This window comes from Halichoerus grypus, chromosome 13 (assembly GCF_964656455.1).
Source record: "Halichoerus grypus chromosome 13, mHalGry1.hap1.1, whole genome shotgun sequence".
NCBI lineage: Eukaryota > Metazoa > Chordata > Mammalia > Carnivora > Phocidae > Halichoerus > Halichoerus grypus.
This window is the reverse complement of record NC_135724.1, coordinates 42,790,492-42,800,986: the sequence shown is the minus strand read 5'-3', so window position 1 is coordinate 42,800,986 and position 10,495 is coordinate 42,790,492. Positions and strand designations below refer to the sequence as shown.

Here is a 10,495-nt window from a genome sequence, read left to right as displayed (position 1 = left end):
TAAACTCCTTGCACACTTGATCATCATCATATTTCTTCTAATTGAAAGTGACAAATATAAACACTTTATTAATTTCTTATTGCAGAAATGTGCAAACTAGAATCCAACATTTTCAAACTTTTACTCCAAATGACATTTTTTTTCCTCTCTCTTTGAAAACTTCTGAGGAAAAAGAGGTAAAAATGAAGATTAACCCACGTATCTATTTTTAAAAATTTCCAGTAGATCTCTGACATCAGTACAAACCCAATTCAACCTTTTATATAAACAGTATGGATCCCTGGCTTCAATGGACATTGGTTACACTGACTATATTAGTTGTCTGACTGTCATCTATACGGACAGAAAGAAAAATAACTTCATGATTAGTTTCAAGTTAGGCATTAAGTTAATTTACCCCAGACTTTCGGTGTCCTGATTATTTTGTTCCCAGGATTTAGCTCTACTTTGGGATAGTACAAAATATAATGGAGTGAAGTCATAGGTTTTGCAAATATCTATTAAGGGTGTAGTGAGATTTTTATTTCCTTCATGTAATTAGAATTAGAATTTATTTCCTTCATAGAATTAAAAGATACAATGGTGTTGAAACAGAGAGTTGATGGACACATGAACCTTAATGACCAAAATATTACAGATCCTCACATGTCTGCCCTACTTTGGGGCAGATTAGAGAGGGAAGAGGAAAGGACATGTGGATTCTCAGATCAAGATTGTCAATCGGTATTTCCTCAGTTTGATAAGAAGTGGTTGGCAGGTGAGAGGTGGTCCATTAGCACTGTCCAGCATTCACATGTCCTTTTCACTATTGAAATAAATACAGGCCTCTGTTCTTCAGGAACTCTGACATGAAAGGTAACAGGCCTCATTCTCCACACACACAAATTTAGTATCACCAGCATCATGACAATAAGGGCCACAGCAGGAAACAAATGCAATTAGCAAAGGAAGCATGGGTAAAACTTTTAAACCCATAGCTTTTATGCATTAGTTCAATGATTCATTTCAAATTTAGTTTTTCAATTCATCTGTCTCCAGGTGTCCTCTCTTTCATATCTAGATCTAATTTTTTTTCATAGAATTATGTGTTACTGGAACATCTGAGAAAATAAAATTTCACCCTCTCAAATTGTTTGCAGCTTCAAAGAGCATAATGCAGTGTTATTTTTATACAGAGAGTCCTGTCTTTTACCTTCAAGAGCAGTCTTCAGGTTTTTAACATGGTATTACTATATTGGGTCTTACATGAAACCTATCATTTTTTTAGGGGCTTGCAATGTGTTGCCACATTAATTCTTATAATAGTATTTTGAGATCACTATCACTAATATTACTTAATGGAAAGAACACAATGCTTGTGATTTCCTTGAATACTAATGCTCAGTAAACAACCAAATCCTATGGGGTCTGATGATCAGTTATTTATTGCAACACCCACATTTCCCATTCTATTTTCTACTAACTAGAACATGGTAGCTTTTCTTAGACATATAGGCTAGATAACAGTAAAGTTAAATAATTTCCAAGATAGTGTTTTGTATACCTACTCTGGAAGACAATAAAATACAAAACATTATTTGCCTATAATTATTAATTATTTCATATGAACTATTACAATAATATCAAGTTACTGTTTTGTATTCCATTTTCTTGAAATTCATGAAGTGATATCTTCTCTCTCCTGCTTTATTACTTTTAAAGCTTTATGATATCATGGGAGTCCTCATACCTTCTCCAGAGATCACTATATTATGTAATGAATATTGTCAAAATTTGTATCACAATATTTGAAAAAAAATCTCTGTAAAATCTCTCTCATGTTTTAGAAGTGACGAAGGGTAGCCACAGTATATCAAATGACCAGGTGCCTCAGTTTAGCTCCAGTGTTTCTTTGTTTGTTTTTTACCATTTCCTAGGCTATTTACAGATTTTGGCATCACTTACCATCTGTTGATAACCCCAGATCAGTCAGTGGCAGGACAAACGAGATTTAAAGCCTCTTATAGAAGTTTAAAAGTAGTTCCATTAAAAAAAAAAATGAAAGGTGGATCTACTCAATACCAATCCTGCTCTTCCTACTTCATTGCTAATTTTTGAGAAAAAGAGAGAAAAAAGAGATACTTTTGGAATTTATCAAAAGTTGTGAAAATTGAATAACATTTGAAAGATCGTTATTTTTTAATGAACATCTTTTGAGAATAAATAGCATAGTTCCTTTTATAAGTGTTTCTTTCCATATAGTATCTATTGGGCTATAAAAGTTTTTTAACACAAACTTACAGAAGTTTGTTGTAAATAACTTTAGGGTAACTTTTATATTAGCTTGTTTATTTGTTAACTATAAAGCAGCAAGAAAGGGGTAGAAAAAAAAATCTATACCAACCCAGCCAGCATGGTAAATCATATATGTCGATATTACCATTTCTACTATAAATTCTTTTATACTTAAAATTTAGTACTGTCCTTTCCTATTTCAACCAAGCACATGCTTTAATGAATATGTTAAGAAAAAATAACAGTAGGTGTTTAAATTCATATTTTCAGCTTATAATTTTATTTTGGAACATTTGAAAGAAAATAATCAGAGCTAAAAAATCAGAACATCTCTAGGCATTGTGCTTTTTAAAGAATACTCATAATTTCATTTGACTGCAGCTTCTATGGGATAGGTATTATTTCTGCTTCACAAATGAGGCACTTGTCCAAAGTCATATGGAGGGTAAACAGCTTATCTGAGATAATAGAGTAAGTATTAGAGAATGATTCAAATCTGGCCTTTGTGATTCCAAAGACTGTGTTCTCTCTACTATTTAATCAAAGAGGCACAGTACTTCGATACACATTTATCTTAGCATTATTTCAGAACTGTGTCTCTATAAGACAACACTTCTTTCTCCAGTGTTACAAGAGAAGTAAAGCAGCATGTAATGAAGGAGGAGTAATTTAAAAAGCTAAATTTGGGAACTGGATATTCTGATTTGTTGCTTGAAATAGATTTTAGCCCATCAACCATTAATATGACAAAACCATACAAAAGGTGTTAAAGACACCAGTGGATTTAAACTGTGAAACTAAATTAAAATATTAGATATTTAAATGGTTGATTCATGGATTTAGTTTCCTATATGTCTAGAGCTCTTCTTGATCATGATATGAAGCATATATTTTATATGTTGTAGTTGTGAAAGCATTTCCCAAAGAATATGTGCAATGGGATGAGTCCTGAGAAGTGCCGGGAAAAGGGAGGAAGGAGAGAGTATCCCTTTTCAGGTATTTTTTACCCCTATCATTTTTCATTTTTGTAGCATTGTTTTATTTTTTTTTTATTTATTTTTTTTTTTTTAAGATTTTATTTATTTGTGAGAGAGACAATGAGAGACAGAGAGCATGAGAGGGAGGAGGGTCAGAGGGAGAAGCAGACTCCCTGCTGAGCAGGGAGCCTGATGTGGGACTCGATCCCGGGACTCCAGGATCATGACCTGAGCCGAAGGCAGTCGCTTAACCAACTGAGCCACCCAGGCGCCCCTGTAGCATTGTTTTAGTATAACATCCTCTACATATTACATTTCTTCTAAAATACGTTTAAAGTCTGAATGCACTCTACGTCTCAAGATATTGTTTTACTAAAATGGAAAATGAATAGGAATATTTAACAATAAAGCTTGACTTTGCATTTAATAGAGGCCGTGTGCATAATTTTGTAGGAGCCATTTAAACCAGAGGATATACTTTAAAACTGATAGATTTTTAAAAAGAGATTGCATGAGATTCAAAAGGAAAATATTTTCTAAAAATATTATTATCCCATCTGGATCTATAGGGAGTAAGGTGATTTAATTTTGTAATGCATTTTTAGAGAATAGGTAATAAGACATCAATTTCTTTGTTTAGAAAGCTTACTTTTTCGGTATACCACATTTGTTTCCACTTCCAAAATTTACTGGCATCTCCTCCTTGTCAAACATTTACTGATCATTAATTTTTTTGTGTGAGAATATGATGAAGAATAAAATCCAGTCTTTAATTTGTGATTTCAAATCTGGTTGTAAGGACAGGGCACTTGCAATCAAAATAAATAAGAATTCTTCTTTTTTTTATTATTATTATGTTATATTAATCACCATACATTACATCATTAATTTTTGATGTAGTGTTCCATGATTCATTACTTGCACACAACACCCAGTGCTCCATGCAGAACGTGCCCTCCTTAATACACATCACCAGGCTAACCCATCCTCCCACACCCCTCCCCTCTGGAACCCTCAGTTTGTTTTTCAGAGTCCATCGTCTCTCATGGTTCGTCTCCCCCTCTGATTTCCCCCCTTCATTCTTCCCTTCCTGCTATCTTCTTCTTCTTCTTTTAAAACATATAATGTATTATTGTTTCAGAGGTACAGATCTGTGATTCAACAGTCTTGCCCAATTCACAGGGCTCACCATAGCACATACCCTCCCCAATGTCTATCACCCAGCCACCCCATCCCTCCCACCCCCCACCACTCCAGCAACCCTCAGTTTGTTTCCTGAGATTAAGAATTCCTCATATCAGTGAGGTCAAGGAAGTGAATCTCAAGAACCATAACATGGATGGTAACTATGTACACTTGAGGCTGCCCCTTCTCTCTTGGGCTGATGATAGGCGTTGATAATTAATCATGAAACTTTCATGCTGTGTATGGACATGGAGAAAAGCGAATCTTCCCCGGTACTGAGCACTAGGTTGGTGTTTTCTGTGAATCAGCATTTTCATTCAAGATGGAACCTATTTGCTATTCCTGTACTCTGGGGATGATACAACGATATGATAGGAATTCAGAGGATGGAGTGGTTAGAGAAACATCTACTGGAGAAGTCAGTTTTGAGCTTGTACTTAAGAGTGATAAAACATACATTAATAGAATAAAGGAGTAGGGCATTCTGGATTAGAGAACAGATGGGAACAAAGAACCTCACTTGTGGTGTGTCATGGAATAGTGAGTGAACAAGTTAGACTAGCGGCATTACAAAGTATTGCTAGACTAGAGGATGCCTAGCTAAGGAGATGGAATTTTACCTTGTAGCTATATGTTCTCCTCAGAGAAAGTTCTGTACAAGAGGTATATGTTTGGGAATCATTTATATGAAATAATAATCAACAAGAATAGATGACATCATATGGGGATATGTGTAGAGTAAGAAAAGAGTACCAGCCCTTGAGGGACAGGAGAGAACCTTCTTAAGGAGATGTAAGAGAAGTAACAAGGAGAATAAATAGTCACAAAGTCTAGAGAGGGCTTCCAGAAGGAGGGAGTAGTCAATAGAGTCAAGTGATGCTCAGAGTCCCTGAAGATAAAGACTGACAATAGTTACTGAATTTCACTGTATAACAAGCAGTACAATTTTGGTGGAAAAATGGACAGAATAATTTTGGTGGACTAATGGTGATGGAAATTGGGGCAAAGGACAGAGCCAGACTTCAGAAGGAAATGAAAAAGGGAAATATAAGCAATTCTGCTAAGAAGGAGGGATATATGATGTTGGCTAGGAGAGAGTTTTGCTTGTTTGCTTCCTTTCTGATAAACATGAGAGAAGCTTTAGCATATATAAATGATGATGGAAAGGAGCCAGCAGGGGAGAGGAGGATGTAGACATGGGGTAATGGATAGGTCCCTGAGCAGGTGTACAAAGGTGGACATATAAATAGGAGTGGGAAGAACAAAGACATAGTGTTGTATAAACTCTTACAAATGTGTAGATCGTGTAAAGATTTGTGACCACCCAAATTTAGATCTCTTCCACATAGCTCTCCCCTGAGATCTAAGTCTGCGTATTCAACTGTCTATGGGACATTTATACTTGACTATCACAAAAATATGTAAAATTCAAGATGGAAAACATTCAATTCTTGATCTTCTTCCCTTTTCACAAACCAGCTCCTCATAACTAAGCGAATGGCAGTGCCATGCACTGAGTTGTTCAAGCTATAAATCTGTTTGCATTATATTTGACTCCTCAGTCTTCTTCACTAAAACCTGATGTAATGGATCACTAGGTTCTGTTTTTATTTCCTAACTATCTCTCTATTTTGTCCACCCCCCCGCTTCATTGCTGGTAACTTAGTTCAGTCCAACATCATCTCTTCTCTTGATTACTGCAATAACAATGAGTGTCTTCCTGCTTCTAGTTTTACCAAAATCTTCCCTTCTCCAAACCATTTTCTGGTTCAAGAGTCCCTTCATAGGATAGGGGATCCCAGCATCAGTAGGAAAAATGAATATCAAGTAGTTCACTGAAAATATGTTTAACTTTGAACGTTTGATTTTATTCTTAAGTAGAGTGATGGCTTCTCTCTGCTCCTAAAATGGTTTGCAAGGTCTTTTACAACCTTTCCCATCTTATTTCTCTTATCTTGTCTCTCAAATCTTCAGCGACCCTCTAGGGAACATGTTTTACCACATTCACCTGGCCAATCACGGTTTGCTGTTTACTACTGTGCATCTTGAAAATCACCTCTGGTAAAATCACACTCTACATCGCTACCCCAACCAATAGTCTGGTTAGGTGTCTCTCTTAGTGTCTTAGCCTTCTCCTGTCATTGTGTGTGTTCATCACTTGAGAGATAGTTTCCTGTTTCTTTGTTTCCCCGGTGAATTCTATGAATTTGAGGACAGGAACTGTCATTCATTATTATATCACAGTGCCCAGTACACTGCCTGGTACATATGTGTCCCATAAATATGTATTTAATTAAATTGAATCTGCCAATGGTGTGGGAAAGAAACTGGATATAGGATTATCAGACACTGTAATTGTTTTATATCCTTCTCTGTATCTTTCATATGCAAGTCTAATCAGAAGTATACCCAGAAAAAAATAAACTTTATTAAATCAAGTTCTGGTGTTATTATTTACTAGGTTTTACCCCACTGGTTCTTAAGTCTTGACTGCAGTAATTAGGTATAGTCCATCTATTTGAGAAAATATAGCAATACATGAATTTTATCTCAGAATTTTATTAAGTTGATAAAAGAATTAGTTGAGCATGAATTGACTCAAGAGTTGAGAACCATAGATACTTTACCATATAGTAAACGTAAACATACTTATTTATAATGTAGCATAAATGATAAACTATATGCTTCTGATTTAAATTTCAGGTTCCATAATGTAATGGTGAGCACTCTGGACTCTGATGTAAATTTCAAATTCCCTGTCACTAAGGAACAAAGGATAACACTTGAACAGTATAGGTAAAGTAATACTTTTTTCCTCCACACTTTGTCTTCTGGCAAATTCTGCTTATCCTTTTCTCTGCTCCTCAATGTTCATTTTCCTCATGGGTCTATGGTAGGTTCTCCCTTTCTTGATTTAGGACCATTTTCACTATTTACAGAAAATTCTTAGTCTTTGCTTATAAGGGTTCACTAAGTTCACTTTAAATACTGAATTTTAATCAATGGGGGCTTTTAAGGAGGTATCATCTCTCAATTATGCTCTGTAAATGTAACCCTAATTACTTATTATCTTGAAATGGTTTCTTTTTCTGCTGACATGATTTTCTAGCACTTTGGGTTTTGTTCCTGGGTCCTTGATTGCTCAGGGGAGAAAGGGTTTTATCTTACACATGTTTTTGCAGGAAGATTAATATTCTGAGAGGAGTCTGAGCTGAGAACAGTTTCCTCATGGTCAGAAATAAGGACTTCTTGCTATATCCTATTTAGCTTCTTTTACTCTTCCCTCTCTCTCCCCATTCCCTACCTAGCAAGTTGTAAATATCACTGTTTACTTTCAGTAGTGTGATGTTAATTACACCAGCACAATCCTTGCCTGATCATTTACACATATGAATAACCTATATGGATATATGGGAGCAACAATGCACGAATAGGCACAATCCATTTTTAAAAAATGAAATGAATTTAGGTTTTGAAAAAAAATTTCTAATCAAGTATGCTGGAGACATGACAAATTTTTCTACATAATCTTTAGATAAAATCTCTATAATAATGGCCATAAAGGATAAAGAGATTCCCACTTCCCAATCCCCTGCTATCTTCTTGTCTTTTCCATGGCTCTGTATCTTAGAAAAAAGGGCATGGATAAGAGAGTTAACATTTCTTGATTACCTTTTATGCACAAGAGAGCTATATGTATAAGTCATCTCATTTTTAACTTTTGCAAAAATTCTATTACTTTTAGTATCCATATTTTACAGGGGAGACAAAAAAGAGGAGCTGAGATGTTAAGTAATATTCTTCAAAAGTGCATAAAAATTATTTATTAAAGGTCTATTATATTAGCATGGTCAGCAAGACAAGCATAATTCCTGACTTCCCAGGGAAAATAATTGAGCAGAGAAAAAAAAATCGCTATTTTCCAGGTAGGTATAGCAATGTGCAAAGAAATTCAAAATATTAGTAAAAAATGGAGAAAAGAAACAAAACAAAGCAAAACAAATCCAAAATAGTGTTTTGGATCCTGAAGAACTTACAGAAAAAGTGTATTTGGAATAGCCGGGCGAGTGTGAGGCAGGAGAGGTGGTTGTAGCTACAGAACACACTGAGTTTCATGTTGCAGAGGTGGGTAATGGGTGTGAGGGTAATGGGTGTGATGACTAGGTAGTAAGGCCATGGGAGGGGCGCCTAGGGCCTTGGTGCCAGAATATTAGTGAGCTAGAATTTGAACCCAGATGTATCTTTTTCTTTTCTCTCTCTCTCTCTTTTTTTTTTTTTGATTTAATAAAGTTTTATTTTCCAAAATGTATAGTTGGTGGGATCTTGTTCATGCATCTTCACCAGCAGCTGGGACATCTCCACCCTTGGTGTTTCTGGTGTAAATTACTTGAGCTCTGTGCTTTGAAACCAGTTTAATAAGTCCTTTACTAAGGAGCTCCTGAAGGGCTGCCCTGGCCAGGGAATCTCGAATCTTCAGTCTCTCAGAGACAACAGCTGGAGTTATAAATTTATAGTTGGGAACTTCCTTACAGAGTTTGTCATATGTCGCTTTGTCAAACAAGACCAGATCATTGAGCTTGTCCCGAACTTTGCCTTTGGACCACTTCTTCTTTTTGGCCTTGCCTCCAGATTTGTTCACTGGGTCTTTGTCCTTCTTGGCCGACTTTCTGGCATCTTTCTTCTTCTTGTCATCCTTGGGCGGCATAGCGAAGCTGGGAGAGCAGCGTCTACCCCTGCAGCCTCGCTAAGATGTCAGACAAAAAGGAAACAGACTTATCTTTTTCTAAGTCCACATTCTTTCACTATAGCACATTGCACTCATATATGAAATGATAGATATTTAAGGGAGGAATTCAGCACCATAGACATTAAAGTACTCTGAAAGCTTTCTGGAAACCTCTTTTCTAAAAAAATTAGCAGCAAACCAGAGACAAAATTTTGAAGGAGGAAACATGGATCTGCTTTTGGTATCTCCTCAGTTTTCTTCCTTCCTCCTCTGTTTGCTTGACCAGTTCATTGTCCAGGTGTTTCATTATTCCAGCTATGATCTATACAGAAATTAGAAATGTATTTACTCAACAAGCTATTCAACTTGCTTACTAAAGCAAAACTGCTTTTTAAAAAAATCATTTTAAGAGATATATTCCAACTATGCAAGGAATGTGTTAGTGGGGCAAGCAGATGACATTTTCTGTGTAACCCCAAAACAATCATTTTAAGAGTTCAGATGGAGGGGAGAGCCTTATGGCTACAGATTAAGAAAAAGGAGGGTTTGTGACACAGACCTTCAAATTACCCTCAAATTCTACTATTTAGGAAGAGATCTTATTTGCCTCTGCTTAAGCTAGAAACCTGTGCTAACAGAGAAGTTCAGAGTTTGGGGCAGTGTTGAGAATGACTTTGGCCTCAGAGGTAGTCCCAGGATAGATGCTGGCATCTTCTTGTTCTATACTCTATATGTGTATTTGAATTCATTTGCCTAATTTTGGAAATGGGTAGGGGGAAGCTGGAAGAGATTAGATATAGGGTCTAGATTTTTCTCTTAGGCAATTTGTTAAATTTGACTCAGATTAGTAATTATAAGATGACTTTAATGATTGGTTTTGTGCCTCATGTCAACTGTTGGTCATGTCACAGTTAACAACCCTCCCGGAGGTCCTGGGGAACAGTGCTGATTAAATTGGTCAAATCCACATTCCGTTTTTAAATCAGTCAATCCACTCACTGTTGGGAAGGGAATGTTTGGTTGATTACTGCTTACAAAATATCTATTTTTAAGGTGTAAGGAGGATTTGAAGTTTTAGTAATAGCCATTTGACACTCTTTCATGCTAAATTTTCATTAAAAGATATTTCTGGCAAAGATATATATTTTAATCATAACTTTGTGGCTGTCATTACTGGGTACAATGTATTGCAGTTGTCTTTCTTTTATCATGGTTTGTAACTAGGAACAAATTTGCCTCATCACAGATGGAAGGCGATTATAATCATTTCAACATTTCCTGCAAAATATTCATAGGTGTTACTAAAAACATGGTTATGAGATTAAAAAGAACT

At 35.8% G+C, this 10,495-nt stretch overlaps 1 pseudogene; it reads right to left on the bottom strand.

The window, feature by feature from the left end:
• Positions 1–8,701: 8,701 nt before the first annotated feature.
• On the bottom strand, positions 8,702–9,200 carry LOC118522780 (small ribosomal subunit protein eS25 pseudogene; annotated as a pseudogene).
• Positions 9,201–10,495: the final 1,295 nt, after the last annotated feature.